This window comes from Ambystoma mexicanum, chromosome 1p (assembly GCF_040938575.1).
Source record: "Ambystoma mexicanum isolate Mex_15411 chromosome 1p, UKY_AmexF1_1, whole genome shotgun sequence".
Taxonomy (NCBI): domain Eukaryota; kingdom Metazoa; phylum Chordata; class Amphibia; order Caudata; family Ambystomatidae; genus Ambystoma; species Ambystoma mexicanum.
Window position 1 is genome coordinate 175,271,936 of NC_090921.1, and position 19,784 is coordinate 175,291,719.

Genomic DNA, 19,784 nt, shown 5'->3' on the forward strand with positions numbered 1-19,784 from the left:
CGCAAAGTGGTGACCCCCTACATCAGTTTCCATCAGGCCAAGCGTTCATGTGCACTGAATCACTTTTTCACAGAGGAGAAGCAAAATAATTTCATCAATTATTGTTTTAAAAACAATTTGCACCTGAAGGAGAATCCATGCATGCAAAGCACACTCTCGACAGACTTCCCCAGCCATCCCTACTTCCATTGGCTCCTCACATTGTATATAGCTCCACCCATCCTCTTATGTGTGACCACTCATATCTACTGTATATAGCTGTACTACACATCACACTCTGTGTATTAAACCATTGCACTGCATGTTTCTGTTTGTGTTTATTGTCTATGCCCTTAATCTTTCATTATTTAAAGCAGTATAATGGTTCTCTCTTGCATTTCCTCCAATATGCTTATGCTACACTACAAGCACAATACCCCACTATTGTAAGGCACCCGGTAACTGCTCTCTGTTATGTACTTTTTGCAGAGTTTCTGTTCAGCGCCCTATGATTGATTTTCCACATAAATAAAAATACGCTACCTCATTACCGGTGGGGTCAGCAGAAGAGAATGGAGAACGCTGGAACCACCATTGGCGCCATATAATATAACGCTCGCAGCTCAAACCCTAAACGCTTGTGAACTAACATCTATATGAACTTGAACCTAAATATTATTTTTAAAAGGTTAAGTTGTGTTTAAATCGTATATGACTACTGAGCTCTGTAACTAACCTAGCGAGTTCATAACTACTTAACCAGGGGAAATCTCCCCTCATGTGGCCAGGGAAAGGCAGAAGTTCTCCAGCATGGGGTATAGCATGGATTCACATGCTCATGAATATTCCCCGTCGTCAGGCTGGGAATCCTCGGTAAAGAAAAAATCAGTTTCAGTTTTGTTTCTGAACTGTCTTTCTCCTAATAACCAATCACTGGTCTCTGGGTCATACTGCTCCAAGCCAATGGCTGCCCTCTACCTAAGCCCCTCCTCTGGCAGCCATCTTGAGATTTTTACCGCACGTTCAAGTGTTGAGAGTCCTCGTGCTATAGCTCTCGAGCTTTTATTGCGTTTTGTGATTTTTCAAAGAGTTTAACCTCATTTATTTGGTCAATCGAGCCTCAAGCTCCACCGTTTCTACTTCTGATCAACGGGGACCCATTTCGGAATTTTCTACACCCCTCAAGGGCGAAGTTTCTGTCGAGTTTGGCTTCTTGGAGGATTCCGGAAGATCTTTGAGGCCTACCCCGCGTGGACATGACCCAGGACAAACGAAACACGATGCCCGGATCCAAGCTGTTCAGGAGCTGCCCTGGATGCGGATTGCAGAATGTCTTCAAGGAGGATGAGCATTCTAGATGTCTCTACTGCCTTCACGAAAACAAAACGCACATGGAGAAAAGATCCTGAACAAGAAGTTCGAGGCGGTCCGGTCTCACGGGAGGGATCCCGACGAGGCGGACGAAGAAAGCGACAGTGGTGACCACGAGGAGCCTGGGAAGGCAGAGGATTCCACTCACCAACAGTCGCGCCCGTCGCAGCCGGTGCCTATGCCACAAGACAATTCGGGAGCAATCTTGATGGCGATCCAGGCCTTGTGTACGGAGATAAGGACAAGGATGCCCTTACCCCCAGCGGATGATCCAGCGGAGCCTGGACCGTCTGGAAGCTCTCCAAGTAAGCGGAGGAGAATTCACCCCCCCCACCCCCCTCCTTCCAGCCTTCACGGCCTTCATCTCCTTTCCCTGATCCGAGGGATGATATGGGAACGGAGACGGACCTGACGGGAACGGATGACGACGGTGGTGACGACGGGATGGGCCTTCCATCACCACCCCCTCGGGCCTCCCCACTCGACGAATTTGGCTCCTTCCACGCCATGATCGCCAGGGCATCCAAGCTCTTCCAGTTCTGCCCCGAAGAACAGAAGAAGGAAGGTTTCCTCTATCAACGGCGTGAGGCCAAGAGGAAGACGGTCCTCTCGGTTCCATTACTGGACAACATCTGGGACGAGGGGCTGTTGCTCCTGAAGAACCCGTCCACGACTCCTGCCAAGAGAGACCGGTACGAGAAGAAGTACCGGGTCCTGGATTCCGTCCCCATGTGCCTTAGGGCGCAGCCGACCCCGGATTCGGTAGTCTCCACGGCGGCCAAGAAGAAAGCAGCGGGGGCGACGGCTTCAACTTCGACCTCCCCGCTGGACGGCGAGGGGAAGAAACTGGACGCCATGGGATGGTGGGTCATCTTGTTGGCAGCGACGACGATTAAAGCGGCCAACGCCCTCGCGATTGTGGCTCGCTACGACAGGGAGCTGTGGTTCAAGATCGCTCCCCTGCTGGACTTCCTCCCGGATGACAAGAGGGCTGAGGCCCTAGAGATCCTACAAGAGTGCGAGGTGGCGTCGGACCACACCATAACGGTGGCCACGGACATTGCTGACACCGGTTTCCACTAGATGGGCAACAGTGTTTGCCTTTGCCGGCGTGGTTGGCTCAAGGCAACCGATTTCCGCCAAGACGTGCAGACCAGGGTTCTGGACATGCCTTTTGACGGGAACAACCTGTTTGGCAAGACAGTGGACGAGTCACTGCAGGACATCAAGGCCGACACGGAGACAGCTCAGGCCTTGGGTGTTCTTCAATGACGGCCGCCCTTTCAGAACTCAGGAGGCGAGCAAGGTTCCTCCAAGGGATTTGGCGGCAGCTCCTCATCGTACTGCCAGGCGGCCCGCTCCTCGTCGCTGGAGTCCTATAGAGGATCTCTTCGTCGTCGCCAAGGCGGCAAGGCCGCTGCCAAGCAGGACTGAACCGGCCCTGTAGCATCGGGCCCCCACCTGAGCACCCCGGTGGGAGGCCGGCTGGCGAAGTTCGTCAGCGTGTGGGAGTCCATCTCCACCGACCGTTGGGTGCTGGATGCCCTGGCCCGCGGGCACACTCTAGAGTTTCTAAGAAAGTGTCCCCGCATTCCATCCGTGGCCAGGAAGGAAAACCACGTCCCTCAACTGCTGCTGGATGTAAGGGCGATGCTGAAGAAAGGAGCCATTGAGCTCGTCCCAAAGAGGCTCTGGGGCTCCAGAGTGTACTCCCGATACTTCCTCGTAAGAAAGAAGACCGGCGGCTGGTGACCCATCCTGGAACTTCGTCATCTAAACAAGTACATCAAGTCCCAGAACTTCCGGATGGTCACCCTCCAGCACGTACTGGGACAGCTGGAGGAGGGCCACTTCCTGTCATCGCTGGACTTGAAGGATGCCTACTTTCACATCCCCATTCTAAAAGGACATCGAAAGTTCCTGCGATTTGTGGTCCAAGGGAGACACTATCAGTTCAAGACCCTCCCCTTCGGATTGAAGTCGGCGCCCAGGCTGTTCACCAAGTGCCTAGCACCAGTGGTGGTGCGGCTGCAGCTACAGGGGATCCACGTCTACCCCTACCTGGACGATTGGCTCATCAGAGCAAGGACAAGAGAATGCGCCATCGTGCACACAGCGAAGACTGTCCAACTGCTCACGGATCTGGGTTTCTCAATCAACTGCACGAAATCCCTGGGCTCAGGCTCAACACAGTGGCGCAATTGGCTTCTCTGTCGGAGGAAAGGACAAAGGCCATCCTGGGCAAGGTGCAATGGCTGTCGACCGTGGACGTGGCCAGGGTGAGGTCCATCAAGTCCCTGCTCGGCATTATGTCCTCGTGCATCTACCTTGTGCGCCTGTACAGGCTGCGGATGCGTCCACTGCAAGAGTTCCTCGACGCCCGTTGGATGCAAGAGGCGGGCAGCTTCGAAGACAGGATCTCGCTTAATGAGACCTTCCGCAAAGCGATCCGGTGGTGGGGCACCTGCGCGCATCTGGCGGCGGGTATGGACTTCCAGACCCTGGCACATCAGGAGAGGGTGACGACGGATGCCTCCCTGGAGGGTTTGGGAGCGCACACCGGAGATCTCCACGCAAGAGTCCTTTGGCTCCCAGAGGAGAGGTCACTACACATTAATGTCCGGGAGCTCTGAGCCGTGTTCTGGGCCCTCAGGCCGTTCCTCCCGTCCCTCAAGGGCAAGGTGGTAAGGATCTTCACCGACAACACCACCACAATGTTCTACATCGGGAAGCAGGGAGGCACCAGATCCCCAGCCCTGTCCAAGGAAGCCCAGGATCTGTGGCACTGGGCCGTCGGTCAAGGGATGTTTCTGGTACCCTTCTATCTGGCCGGAATAAAGAACACCATCGCCGACTCACTCAGCAGGGAGCTGCGCTCGTGCCATGAGTGGGAACTGCGGCAGGATCAAGTGGATCTGCTATTCCAACGATGGGGCAATCCCCAGATCGACCTATTTCGCGATGGCGACGAACACCAAGTGCCGGAGGTTCGCCAGCAGGTTTCCCCAGCCGGGGAGCATGGGCGATGCCTTCTCATTCCCCTGGGACGGCCTGTTCCTGTATGCGTTCCCAGCATTGCCGTTGCTGCTGCGACTCATCAATCAACTCAGACAGTCCCGGTGCAGGATGATCCTCGTCTTGCCGGCGTGGCCGAGGCAGATCTGGTTCCTGGACCTTCTGGACATGTCAGTGTGTCCCCCTCCCTCCCTCCAGTGAAACTGCTGACGGACGCGGATCTTCTCGCCAGAGAAGGAGGCGCCATCCTCCACCACGCCCCGGGTTCGCTGAACTTGCAGGCCTGGCTCCTGCGGCGCTAGAGTTTGGAGGGTACGATATCCCGGTGGACTGCAAGGAGGTGCTTGTAAAGGCCAGGGCATCCTCCACTCTTAAGTGCTATGGTCACAAATGGAAGAGGTTCTCTGTCTGATGCCGTGCACAGAAGATGAACCCTCTGCGGATTACGGCCCCTCAAGTGCTGCCGTACCTACTGTGCTGGCCAAGGCGGGGCTAGCCCATGCCTCCATCAAGATCAATCTAGCGGCAATTTCCCGCTACACCAGAACTCCGGGGTGATCATCTCTGTGGTCTCATCGCCTGGTGAAGGAGTTTATGAAAGGACTGTTCTGATCATTCCCGCCGGTGAAGGCTCCGGCCCCGGCGTGGGAGCTCAACATGGTGCTGAGCAGGCTCATGGGGCGCCATTGAGCATCTGCATTCGGCACCGTTGAAGTTCCTATCGTGTAAGACAGCGTTTCTTGTGGCCATCACCTCCACACGACGAGTGGGAGAGATCTAGGCCCTCTCCTGTAAACCACCCTACCTGACATTCCACGAGACAAGGGTGATGCTGAGGATGCACCCCTCCTTCATGCCCAAGGTGCATCCGAAAGCCCATTCAACCAGAGCGATCGCTGCTACCACGGCGTTCCTGTCTGGTGTGCCCTTGCTGGACATCTGCAGGGCTGCTACGTGGAGGTCGACGCACACCTTCACGAGATTCTACTGTGTCGACCTGGATTCCAGGGAGGAGTCCAGAGTCGGCCAGGCAGTGCTGCGCAACCTGTTCGCTTGAAGGTGGGCCGGATGAGGAGGTAAGAGATGCTTAATGTTGAGTTGATGTAAATGCTTAATGTTGAACCTTGCCACCTACCGTGGTTGTGCATGTGTGTACTGCTATGTATTCTTGTATTCATGAGCATGTGAATCCATGCCAGGCCCCATGCTGGAGAAGGAACAAGTTACTTACCTGTAACTGTTGTTCTCCAGCATGGGTCTGGCAAGGATTCACATGCGAACCCTTCCTCCTACCCCTCTGCGGCTCTTCTCTTGGTCCTACTGCCACTTTACGTGCTACCAAATCTGAAGATGGCTGCCAGAGGAGGGGCTTAGGTAGAGGGCCGTCATTGGCTGGGGGCAGAATGACCCAGAGACCAGTGATTGGTTATTAGGAGAAAGACAGTTCAGAAACGAAACTGAAACTGATTTTTTCTTTACCGAGGATTCCCAGCCTGACGACGGGGAATATTCATGAGCATGTGAATCTATGCCAGACCCATGCTGGAGAACAGTAACAGGTAAGTAACTTGTCCCTACCTGACTCCGACCGTGGCTATCTGTGGGAGGACCACATAAGGGGAGACAACCCTCAGGGAGGCAGAGTGGACTCGCTAGGTCAAGGCAGGCATTTCCCTGTTTCTTTAGCCTCTGGTAACACCCACTTATCTCCATGTTCCGGTATAGCATACTGTAGTGTGGGTGTAGAACCTGCAGTCATCACCAACTTTATTTACAGTCCCCTTTGCTTGATAACACTGAGACGATGATGGGAACTGGAGTAATGAAGATCACTAGAACCGGAAACAAACACAGTGCTCTAGTTGTTGGAAAATGTTACAGGTGCCGGGACATTTCAAAACACTACACCTGGAGAGAAGAGAAGGCCTCACTTCTGCCAATGTTGGTCGGTATACCGAAGGAGAGCAGCAGGCTGTATTGCGGGACAGGAAAGCTGCTGGAGGTGCCGTCCGGGAAAGTCTGGAAGTGGAAGGTTTGCTGTGCTTGTGCCACGTACAGCAAGAGCTGTCAGGTGAAGGAGGAGGCAAAGCGGGAACCAGAGAGCAGACTGGATGCTTTCCCAGCTGGCAAGCTGCAGCGAGAACGGTGAGACGTAAAGGATGCCGAAGAAGAAAACTGTGGGCCCAGGTAGAGCAGTTGGGACATCAGGTTGCTTCATGGCGGATTCGTTTATAAACCTGGTAAGCCCAAACAAAGAAGCTGGGGCACCGGGGCGATTGAACAAAGAGACTAAGATGAATGAAAAGTGGTCATGACCCAATAAATTAAATAATTAAAGCACCTTGGAACTATATAAAAGAGAAGGTGATTACTGATGAGAAGTGTGAGTCTGGGAACCACACCCAAATGCTGAACCAATAAAGAAATGAAATTCCTGGCAGGAGAGTAAACCAGGCATACAGCAAGTCTGGGACCCGCAACCAATTGACCAAGCAAGAAAGTCCTGGCAGGAGAGTAATCGGGCATACAGCGAGTCTGGGACTTGCACCAAATCAAGATTGCTGAACTTGGAAAAGGGGGAAAGCAGTTCCCCAAATGTGTGGAAGCTAGGGGAAGAGAGTCTCCCTCCCCTTTTACAGGAAGTGAAGGTGACGGACTGTAGTAAAGTCAAGAAAGCTCAGGGGAAGGGGCATATACCTTGGACATGTGAATTGTGGAACTGTGAAATCTGTGAGCTATGTGAAAGCTAAAAAAGTTCAGGGGCAATGGCGTACTCCTTGAGCCTGTGAATTGTGGAACTGTGAAAAACTCAATGAAAGAGTCATACCTCTTTAGACTGTGGAATGGTATAACCCAAAAGGAGATTAGGAGATAAATCGTATATCTTGAGATGATGAACTATGTAAACCGGAGGAAACTCGGGGGAAGAGTTATCCCCTTGAGATTGTGGAGTATGGTAATGTGAAAGTGAAGAACAGAGAAATCCAGGGGAATGGAAGAACCCCTTTAACTAGTAGAACTTTGTTGGTTTCTTTTATTCACTTTGGAACTTTATGTTGGAACTTTGGAAGGGAGATGCAGGTGATCAGCTACAATTTGCCCTACATGTTATATTGAGTTTAGTGTGTGTCGGTCGGGTTAGGATTTTGGACACCGGATGGAGAACCTGTTGATTTGGACATTTTGACACGGACGTTCCTTAGTTTTGTTGAGGCAGGGAACCCCCTCCTAGAGTTAGATAGGTAGGATTTCCCCAACTCTCTTTAATTTGATCAATAAAAGTCTTTAACCATCGACCATCGACCCCGTGTTGGAGCAGGAGCTCACACTCATAGCACTGCTCCTGCAGTGCTACAAAGACCCTATGCTTTTTCCAGCAGCTAGGTAAACCGGATGGCTCCTAGGCACGCGGCTTCCTGAAATAGGATTTTCACCTCTAAATTCGCAGAACGGCCGCGCTTTGACCCGCGCTGCACTGCCAGATTTAGTATTTCAACTTGCACTCACAGGCAGCACTTCCACTGCCTATATCTTGCCAACCTCCATTGTGCACCATGCGGCAAACACCTTCAAAGATGGCCACTCAGCGATCCGGCAGTCCAGCAGCACACTGAAAACTCCAGCTGCACCAACCCGGCCACCGATTGGCCGTTGCCGCCTACTTCTTGGCCAATGAGAGCCGGCCTCCACACGAAGGCAGCAACACAAAGGCTACCACTGTCTTGAGGCTGTCCGGAGCCGTAGGAGCCTGGGCCCCGGTCGCTGCCCTCCGCTCTGCTCCAGGTAAGCCATCCTCCATCTTCACCAGCCTACTGAACACTTACCTTTCTGGTCGCCCCTACATCTTTGCACGCCGTCTCTCTCTGTGCATACATGACTCCTACGTCCTCCATAGAACCGTGAGACTGTGCTAGCCACACACTGGCCTCACACTTCTTAAGTGCAGCTATTATAGTGATTTGCAATCCCCACTGCTGAAACTGACTTGTAATATTGCAATGTCTAACTTACCTGATGTACCATAGCATAGACATACACTTTGCATTCTAATATATGCAAGTGCACACTGTGTTATTGAATGTATGCCTGATCTGTCCACCTAGATTTACTTCGCACTGCCACTAAGCTGTCAATGTTGTTCTGCCGCCTTACATTGCAATCTTGCGTTCACGGCACACCTTTATATACATGTATGCATTCTGTACCCTTCCAAGTATCCTCTACTGCTCTAGCTGTACTACACCCTCCCAAATGTGTTCTAGGCAGCAGCTATAGCTTTATGTGAAACATTGTACTAGTATCTTCGTTCCGCACCTATTGAATGCTACTGCTTACACGCTTAGACAGCATTGCCATTGCCGCCACTACCTGGCACTGCAATACCTATTGTTACCTCCACCCAATCTGTACTAGCCCCTGCTGTGTACCTTGCATGTTTCCACGCTAGACTTGACAACGTACCTCTGCCCTATTGCGCCTGGTCTAGAGCGGGTTTGCCACCTAGCCATAACTCAGTACCAGCATTTTGTTGCCTACTCTGTTACTGCATTAATGCTTCTGCCCAATACCAAACTAGCACTAAGCTGGTAACCCTCTATTGCATATAATCAAGCTGTAAGCTACCATCATGTCCGTCCCACCCACATTAGTGTCCATTCAGCTGACTCTCCAGCCCAAAGTAATATTGATAGTCCTAGCATGAGCCCACCACACCCAACTCATGGTCGCAGCCCCATTAGTTCTACTGTCCAAACAGACATACACACTACCACTCCCTACTTGACTGAGCGCAATAACAGACTTGGCGCCAGAATCTTCAAGAATACTAGGAACTATCCAGCCAACTCGCCCACCAATACCAACAACCTGACGGTAATCTCTAACAACCTGAACCCACTGCCGATAAAAGGAGCACTTCTAAATGTTAGATCCCTAGTCACCCATTCTACAGAGACTGCCGACCTCATCCTGTCCAACAAATTGGACTTCCTTGCAGTGACTGAAACCTGGCTGCATAACGCCGCGGGCCCATCTCTATTAGCCATCCCTGACAACTATGCCATTCTCAGAGCAGACAGACCTCGCGCTCGTGGAGGTGGTGTAGCCATCATCTTCAAATCCTCTCTTGACATTAGACTAGTCACCTCTTCCTTGCAAAAATCATGTGAACACCTCACAGTCAAATGGCAAACCTCCCCCAAGAGCACTATCACCTTACATCTAATATATAGACCCCCCAGGTCCGCCTGGTGCATTTGAAGAAGATATCACATCCCTAATAGCCGAAAATTCTAAACCCTCAGCTCAAATCATCATCCTTGGGGACTTCAATCTTGGGTTTGACGACCCTCTTGACACCCACGCTACCTCCTTGTCCACTGCACTACCAGAGCATGGCCTCATACAACTCTGCTCCAAACCTACCCATACGAAAGGCAGGACTCTCGACTGGGTAGCTACCCTTAATTGCAACATCACCCTTAAGGACCCTCTACCTCTTGTCTGGTCGGACCACCATCTCCTCTCGCTAAATTTCAATATCAATAACCTGGTGCCCAAATAGTCTTTTATTGCACCGGCCTTCCCAACTAGGAATAAGAGCAACATCACAGCTGAAGCTCTAATACCTCTGGCAGTCCCCAGTCTGAACGCCTTAGCAGACACAGATGACTTAAACCTGCTAGTCAACACCTATAACGACTCCATGTCCAAAGCTATCGATATCATTGCCCCGCTGAAAATGCGCAAAGCTAAACCAAAAGCTCACCAGAACTCTTGGTACACTCCTGAACTGAAACTTCTCAGACAACAAAAAAGCAAACTAGAAACACTGTGGAAAACTACTCCCTCCCCAGACAATAAAACTAAGCTCACTAACATTACCACTATTTACAAAAACAAGATAATATGTGCTAAAAAAGAATCCTACAACTGTAGGATAACCCAGGCAGGCTCCAGCACGAGAGAACTATTTAACATATTGAAGGAACTTGAAAACCCCAACCCACCTACAGATACCTGCACTAAGGATAAACCTTGGTGCACAGGCATACAGAATGCCCTCGCCAATAAAATCACAGGGTTCCAAACCAAAATTAAAAATAAACGACAACAACTCACCTCAAGCTCAACTCCCAGTCCAACCCCACCATCACTTACTGCTATCAACTCAGGCTTTACCTTCAAAAAGGTAACTATACCCGAAGTACAAAAACTATACCCGAAGTACAAAAAATTATCGCCTCCCTGAAACCCTCTAACTGTAAAGGCAACAGTTGCCCTGCCCAGATCATAAGACGCAGCTAGGGATCTATCCCCGTTCATCACCAAACTAATAAACCTATCATTCTCCAGTAACTCTATCCCAAGCAACTTGAAACAATCATGGGTTCTACCACTGTTAAAAAAACAAACACTCGACCCGTCTAAACCAACCAACTATAGACCCATCACCACTGTCCCTTTCTTACTAAAAATCCTAGACAGAGTGGCCTACATACAAATTCAAGAATACCTAGAAACCAATCAACTACTAGGAATCCGTCAATCAGGCTTTTGTCCTCAACATGGGACAGAAACAGCCCTTGTTGATCTCAAAAGTCAGATTGACGAACTCAAAGATAAAGGCAGAGCTGCCATCCTCCTTTTAGACCTCTCTGCTACTTTTGACCTGGTTGACCACAAAATCCTTTGTAAGCACCTGTCAACAGCAGCACACTTTTACCATTCGGCTATTTCATGGATCCAATCCTTCCTCAATAACAGGACCATGCGGGTCTTCTCTCCACTAGCAGCGGCCAACCCGATTCCCATCACCTGTGGTGTCCCACAAAGTTCATGTGTTTCACCCACTTTGTATAACATCTTTACAAAGCCGTTATTCGACAAGCTGGACCATCTGGGTGTCACCTACACCAACTATGCAGATGACACCCAGATACTCCTAACTCTATCCGGTAACTGCAATACGGACATCAGCTGGATCAACAAAGTCTTCTCCATCATTCAGGCATGGATGGCCACACATGGTCTCTGCCTGAATGATGACAAGACTGAATTGCTCCTTGTCGGATCCCCCAACACCATCCAGAAACTTAGCCCTAGCTATACTAACTTCACTATAGATGGTAATACTATTCCCATTGCTAAAAGTGTAAAAACCCTTGGTTTCTATCTAGATACCAATACCAACCTATCCAAACACATCAATATGACCGTCTCAGCCACGGCCTACACAGGTAAGCTGATTAGGGCCTGCAGACTGCTGCTATCCACCAATAGCTGCCTCACACTAGCCAGAGCACTTATTCAGTCCAAACTTGACAACTGCAACGGCTTTTATGCAGGCGCAAACAAATCCGGAATTAACAAATTACAGGTCCTCCAAAATAACGCACTCCGAGCTGCCCTTAATATTCCTAGGAGAGAACACATCTCTGCTATTAGGAAATCATGTAAATGGCTCTCCATCCAACAAAAAGTCGATCTAAAAACGATCTGCCTCACCTACAAAGCTCTCAACCACCTTGCCCCGCCCTACCTAACAGACAAATTTACCTTGAAACCCACCACTAGAATCACCAGATCCGGCAACACACTAAGCCTGGTGGTGCCTAAATACTCCTGCAAAATAGCCAGCGGATCCAGCTTACCGGTCTTAGCCGCCCAACTTTGGAACACACTTCCATTGGACATCAAATCCATCCCTACCTTTCAACCATTTAGAACCCAGGTCATCACCTGGCTACTGAACAAATAACTAACACCACCTCGGGTCCTTTGGGACACCTCACACACACACCAGTATGCACCCACTACCTGCACCCACTACCACTGCATGCCCAATGACACTGCCTCCATAAATCCGTCTCTTATGTACTCATTACAAATGTATTGTGAAATTTTACACCTCTGACTGCTCCTGTATCCATTGTATATTTGTAACTGGATAAACTTTGTATATCTGTAAACTGTATAAATTTGGCACTATTGCTCCTACGTGTATATACTTGCCATGTAACCATATTCTCGAGCGCCCATATACCCCTGGGTCTGGAGCGCTTTATAAATAAAATAAACAAACAAACCATAATGCCACTGTGTCCAGGTCCTACTCTTTATCTCTTATAGCTCCCTCACCCATAATAAAACCACAGGATCTTCCCAGAAATACAGAGCCTTTGCTTTCAAACAATCGTCCCTGTGGAAACTACTTCCCCTCTCCCTCTGCCCCCTGCCCCCGAAAAGAGAATTACGGCAAACCACACATTCATAAAGCCCCTAAACACATAATTTCTTTAAAAGGTAGTTGGCGTAAAGCAAAGGGCCAATTGCCAAAGCAGCAACCTGTTCTCCTCAGTTTCGGTTGGCCAGTTATCCATTATGGGCCTTCACTAATATGTTCATAAACATTGGCTACCTCTGCCAAAAGCAATTAAAAAAGTATACATATTTTGCTTTCTTTTCATGTATATTATACTCCTACACAGTTGCTGCTTGTTTGCAGACCCAGAACTGTCTGTTACTTATAGACATTAATAACACAAAGACTCCTACAGCCAGCCGTGTCCAGAGAAAAAGACAATGGTCACTTTAAGACTACTATGATCCACAAGTAGTCCATTATGCAATGGCATGCTGTCAATACAGTCAAGCCTGTTTTTTCATCTATGAGGAGGAAGGATCTGTGAGCAGTACTGAAGTGTGTTAAGGTTTTTGTCTGACATGACATTTTTCCCAAACCATGAATTTCAGCTTTCCTTGACCTTTTTTGGTTTCTCCTCCCTAACAGACGCCTTTCTATGGAAATGTATTTCCCTTGTATTTCAATTCCAATGTGATTTCTCCTGTCCCCTCCCTCAGTGTGATGCTGGCACTCTTTCATAAAGGTGGTGTTTGTGGTGGGAAGAAATCTACGAAAGATAACCCTGCATCTGCATAGTTTGTCTTCCTGACCAACATCACATTGCTGCAGTGCTCGGTGTGTCAACATATGCTCTACAGAGGTCTAAAGGGATGGCATTTGGTTGAGAGTCAGGCACTCTTATTCGCAATACTCAGTGATGCACTCTGAAAACCCAGTCTGGGGGCCACAACCCCATATGAAGTCAAAGTGAAGTTTTATTCTCTGGCACACATCAGTGGCCAGGACTGGCAACCCTAGTGCACAGACGGTGCTCCCAGAGTGCTGATAGCACGGATATCACTCCTGTCATTGTTTCATGTAAAAATCTTGGCCCTAGAGATCTTCAGTGTCCACAATCACAACTGTGACCTGTTCACTGTCAAGAGGCTCTTTGATGGCAGGTTTTCTACTGACATTGAACACCTCACCAGTTAGGCATTGCTCACCATTCAGTTAGATGACTAAAAACCTGACGTGATCAACCTCTGAGTAAAAGACCTCGACCCAAGCAGGAAAGGGGTGCATACATCTGCCTAACCTCCCAAAAGCCCCTGAATGCTGCTGAAAGCTCTGTATTATGCACAAGATGATGCACCCAAACCCCTCGCCCCTTCCCCCCAAAGCATTCGGAAAGACACCAGAGGCCTCAGTCTCCAAGCTAACATATTTCACCAAGACCTTGACGTGTGCCTCCACCTAATCCTTTAATTTCCAGGCTCCTCCAAGGCCATTCACACCTCCAAAGCAACTTTGTCAGAAACTGGTTGATTGGAGTAACCTCAATGATCCCCAGACTCCATCCTTTCAAAACTCTCTCCCATGGACAACATTTTAACTTTTACTGGCTGCCACCAACCATTGCAACTGTCATTCTACAAGCCTAGGCTTTAGTAAGATTTGAGTCTCTGGAGCTTAAGAGCATGCTGCATCATTCCTATTTCTTTGGTTACCTATAACTCGCAAGTGAAAAATTCCTCACTCATCCTCCGTTAGACAACCTCTGAGGCATGACGAGAAATAAATGGCTCCTGACTCGCAATCTCTCTTCCCATGTAATCATCCGCTCCTGGAAGTACTTTGTTGTTGGCAGCTCTCAGGATGGTTCTTCTTAAGATTGTCCATTCCCTCACTCGGGGAGACTCCACAGTGTCCCCTGTTTTCCCCAATGGGTTCAGGCTTCCTGTGTTCTTGCGTTTGTTCTTACAGTTTACAGTCACCCTTTCCTGAGAGGTGTAGTCTTTAGGGTTTCTGGAACCCTTCTTCTCATAATAATCTAGCTGCAGGCTTTCCAGACTCCCATAACCCAAGACTTGATCAGGCATATATTTTTCCAGTAGATGGGTCAGTGGCAATAGCTGGCATGGAGAGCTAGAGAGCGGTCTCTGGATTTCTACCCTAGCAGGGTTGCCTTCTCCTTTTCTCGCTCCGCTCCCTATACTCAAAATAACCTCTCTTCACCCCCCATCCCCCTCCTTCCCTCTTACTGACTAACACTGTCTTAGGCAGACATGGCCTCTTTGAGCCTCCTTACTCTCTACCTTGGTGAGTGCTGTCTGTTTTCTCCCAAGTCCCTACTTTACCACCTGATGTTCCTGCCTCATCACCTACTTTACCTCCAACACATTGCAATGTTATCTTGTCCTTCCTCTCTCTTGCTGTCACCACCTGGAGGCTCTACCTTCACTCCCTGTTCTCCAAACTACTTTCTCCTCTTAGTGGTATCTCCCCCGGGTTGTCTTTTACTCCCCTCAATGTTACAATTTTCACCATTATTATAACACTTTTGCTACTACCTTTGCCAGTTGATGTACCCATCTCCACCCTATCACATTCATCACCTACATTACTACCCCCTCTGAGTCACTTCTCGCATCTTATATTATCAACTCCTACATTGGATCTCACCACCTCCTCCTGAACCCTTGATCTTTCTGCCCCCTCTTGACTTTCACTCTTTGGCAGAAGCAGGTTTTATCTCAATGCTTCAAAACAGTGTTGTGCTACGGAAGATACGGTCAACCTTCTGAAGAAGCCACTATGCCACTGGATGTAGGAACACCAAAGGGAGGGCGTAGGCTTGGACAGGGCTGCAAATCCTAGAGGAAAACTCCCATGGGGGAAGCAACCATCTGATGGTCCTGCACGTTTAAGCTACAATCCCCCCTGCAATTTGGCTGAATATGACTGACCCCTGCAATGGCAAGATTAGAGGCTGAGCGGGATCGAAGTTTTAAGATGCAGTAGCGAAGCAGGACGAACTGAGGAGGAGTCCTACAGGGTGTAGGCACAGCCGTACAGGAAGTGGACAAAGGAGAGTATGCTGATGAGTATAAGGAGGAAGACCGAAACAGTGCCAGGAGACATGGACATGAGTGATGCCCAGGCTTCTAATTACACAATGTAGTAGCATATGTGGGAAAGAAGTAGACTGCTTCCCGTGTCATAACCCAGGAGTTGTTGGACAGCATCTTGCTTTGGGCTGCAGAGCGTAATGTCCCCTGGGTAGCCAGGGCCGGGAGGATAGCTTGGGGGTAATGTGCTTGCCTTGGGACAAGGAAACGGGCAACATAGAATAAATACCCAGTGCAACGCTAAGTGGCTGCAGTCTGGCATTGAACGGGAGTGCCAGATCAGCAGAGGCGGTGTGCCTTCTAGACACATAGACCGGCCGAGCATCCACTCTCCGACTGCCTACAATTAGAGAGTGGCTGTCTCGCCCACACTATTGCATTTTGCCATTAGAAATAAGACACAGTATTACCCGCCTAGCTGGCCCACCAAGGGATAGACCCGTATGCCACAGACTTCTCGTATGTGTCTTGGAGGATCTAGGCATCAGTACTTTATTGTATCCAGGCATGTAGGTGCCCACGGCACCCCTTGAAGTGAGGTCACCTTGATAATTAACAGCGGGGCTCACTTCAAAGCACTTTTTCTGCTCTTGTTAACCTTAAATCCACAGATTACTCTTGATATCTGTATCTCCAACATCCCTGCTCTCCTCTTTCCCTGAAGAAGGCCACCTGTGACCCACGCAAGCACCATCGTGAAGACCGAAACTCGAGTTGGCTACTGTCAACTAGTTTTGATACTACCTGATTAGGGTTCTTTTGAGTGTATAAGCATTTTTCCAACTAATCAGAGACATAGGGCCTCATTATGATTAGTGCGGAATGGGTTTAACGGCGCCGGTAATGGTGCCGGCGCCATTAAACCCTCTCCGCCCTATTACGAGGTCCCCTCGCGGGACCCGCTCTGGACGTCTGGATAAACCAGAAGTCCAGAGCGGGTCCCGCGAGGGGACCAGGGAGCTAACAACAGGCCCGTTTGTAATGGGCCCGTTGTTGGCTCCCTCCCCATTCCCATTGAACCCTATGGGAGCTCGAATGGGAATGGGGAAGGACCGGGCCCGGGTTCCCTGAAGGAGGAAAAACCGGGCCCTCCATACTCGGAATGGCCCGGTATTTCCCCATTCAGAGAACCTGGACCCGGGCACGATTTCGGAGGCAGCCATGCCCTAATTAAGGGCATGGCTGCCTCCAAAGTCGTCATGAGGCCCATAGCTTTGTATTTATCTATTAGCCACGCATTACAGAGCAATGGCGCAGAATGTATTTTACATATTAGCGCCTGCTGGAATTTATAATACCAGATAAATAGGAGCTGATTTGATTTGTACAGTTTCCTATTAACCCAAACAAATTTCTTTTTTCTCAACTTTCACATTTTATGTTTTGTTTCTTTGACTTTGGGTTGGTTACACTTTTTTTAAACTGTCCTTTCTTGCTTAGTTCATGTGTTTGGAAGTGAGTATGGATGGATGACTGTTGGTTGGATGTTGTAGGAATGCATGCTTTTGGATCTTCTAACGTTATACTATGTGTCACAAATACACAAATGTGTACTAATTTGTGCTAGGTATGCCAAATGGTGGACTATGCATTATATTAAACAACTGAACATTTACACAGGGGTTCCCTCCTTTTTGTTTTGTGTAGTCTGATATGAAGCACGGTGTAACTACCTAAGGGGCAACATGGCTTGACTTGGGAACAAGAAAACACCAAGCAGCATGGGTTCGATACCCTGAGCCACACTCAGTGGCTGTAGTCTGGCATGAAGCACGATATAAATACCTAATTTAATGGTTTTTATTTTATTTAGCCTGGAGAGTCTGGGAGAAGTCTCCGGAAGAGCTCCACTCAGTGGTGTGCTGCCCCACCCTGCCACAGAATCTTCTGAACAAGTGATGTTGTCAGACTATTCCACTGAATGCACAGCGTGCCAGCTGGTGCAAACTCATACCCCTTTGGTTCTGTTGGCATCATGTGCCCAGCAACGCACATCCATACTGCAGCATCTAGTTCTCAAATGAAATGTCTTAGGAACGTTGCAGAGACCGGATGAGTCCCGACACTCCTCCTATACCCTCTCATCTCTTGATATTATCACCTATTGCTCCCTCGCTTCTTCTGATGTTACCAGCTCTTTCTACATCCTCTTAGCACTAACTATCACCTGCTGATCTCGGCTGCTGCTACATCTCTAACCACCTCTGTCTCTCTAGTCTCGGCTCCTTCCAACACCCTCTAGCCACCACCAAACTCAAGCCTCCTACTCCTCTAGCCCACACGTTTGTACTGGAGTCTCTGAATTGTATAGGGAATTGGGTATTGGCTGCTGTTGTGGGTGGTGTGAATGGTCAGGAATGCAAGTCGGACACAATTTAGACATGGTATTGGCTGAAGACCTTTATTGATATAAGTGGTCCCAGTTTCCCTACCTAAACTCAAAACTAAGGATCTGTCAGTGTCAGAATGCCCAAAATAAAACTGACCTGTGTCCAAAGTACTATTCTGTCCCTCACATTCTAATGAAATACATCCTTTTTTTTTTCTTTCTTTCATTATTATTTATTACCGTAAAAGAAAATCCCTCACCGAGCGCTATTGCTATAATGCATGTTCCCTTTCTAAGAAAATAACAAAAGGGTGCACGTCAAAAAGTCATACATGACTCAACTTTGTCCTCTGTCCAAACCTAAGCTATATAATTGGCCCTACCACTAATAAAGAAAAACAAACTTCATGCAAAAAAAGTGTTCATATTACCCTGGCTTGGTTTTATGCATGTCTTAGTGAATGTTCTTCTCGATAATTAAATACATCTCGAGGTGAAAATGATAATGTCTTGGGCCTTCAATGTTTCAAAAGTGTTCGAAAAGGAATAGATAACTACAACATAAAGTCTTAGTATCCAGAGGGTGTCTCTATTCCCCTGTATTCTTCATCACAATTTCTTGAAAATAATAGTTCTGGTCTTTCCTCTTGTTAATATCAAAATCATATATATATATATAATCTTTGGCCTTTAGGTTGTCAGGATACCTGGTATACTCTCTTCTGCCAGGGTTTCTCTTTTTCCCAATATTCACACACTTGTGATTGCCTGGTATACTCTCCTGCCAGGGCTTCTTGGATGCACACACTTGTAATTGCCTGGTGTACTCTCCTGCCAGGACTTTTTGTAGTTGTCTGTCTCTGCAACTACACCTTTGATAGTTTACCAAATTAGCCCTTTTGGCTAATTTCTTTAGTATATATTATATTGCCTCATTAGCGTTCTGCTCACACTTCCAATCGTTCACCACCTTGGCATTGTGGGTTAATTCACATTGTCCGCTAAAGACTCCCTTCTGAGGTAAATGGGCTTTTGACTTCTTGCTTTCATTGTTGAGAAACAATTTTCTCTCTTTATCCAATTTGGATAGTTCAATGTTTAACATATAGCTTGTTCGGCAATATGCGCTGGTGCTCCCTACGTCCCAGTGTGGACTCATCGACTCTTCATGGTGTGTCCTGGTCTGTTTGCAGCCTGCTGATAACAACTGCTGGATTCTCTCTCCTTTTTGCTGCTCTGATTTCGGCTTCCCTGATTCCTGTGGTTCCAGCTGGGCTTCTCTTTTCCTTGCTGCTCTCCGGTAAGCTTCTTCTTACGTTTTTCCACGGGCAAACACCCAGGAGCACTGTGCTTGCTTCTGGCGTTCCCGCGCGGAATCTTCTTCTCGTCATCCTCTACTGCTCACTGTATGAACAGGTTGGCTCCAACGGTCTTCTTTCTGTTGTTCGGCCACCATGAAGAGTTTCAGCCCGCTCCAACAGCCGTCTGCCATTTCTTCTGGTGATCTTGTTTTAAATGTCACAGGCACAGGTGTATGCTCCCAACAACTAGAGCGTTGCCTGTGCTCGGGGTTTCTTCTGGTCTGTATTCCTCCATTCCTCTTCCTTGTCGCAGTGTTAGGGTTAAGGTGTTTCTGGCAATGTTTGAGAGTTGTTCTGGAGATTTCATTGAGAGAAATTCAGCACTCCCTTTGGGGATCAGCAAATGAACCACAATAGCCCATAAGGATGTTGTGTGTGAGAGATTCATCCTATAAAGGAAAAGGGGATACCATGTCTCATCCGTGGACACCACCACTCCCTCCTGGAGGTTGATTCCCCCATGCGATCCTCCC

At 48.6% G+C, this 19,784-nt stretch overlaps 1 protein-coding gene across 1 annotated transcript in view; it reads left to right on the forward strand.

Moving 5' to 3' along the window:
- LOC138567725 (solute carrier family 25 member 35-like) overlaps nt 1-19,784 on the forward strand; it is a 328,461-nt gene that overhangs the window by 289,922 nt on the left and 18,755 nt on the right. The gene's annotated exons all lie outside the window — the stretch shown is intronic.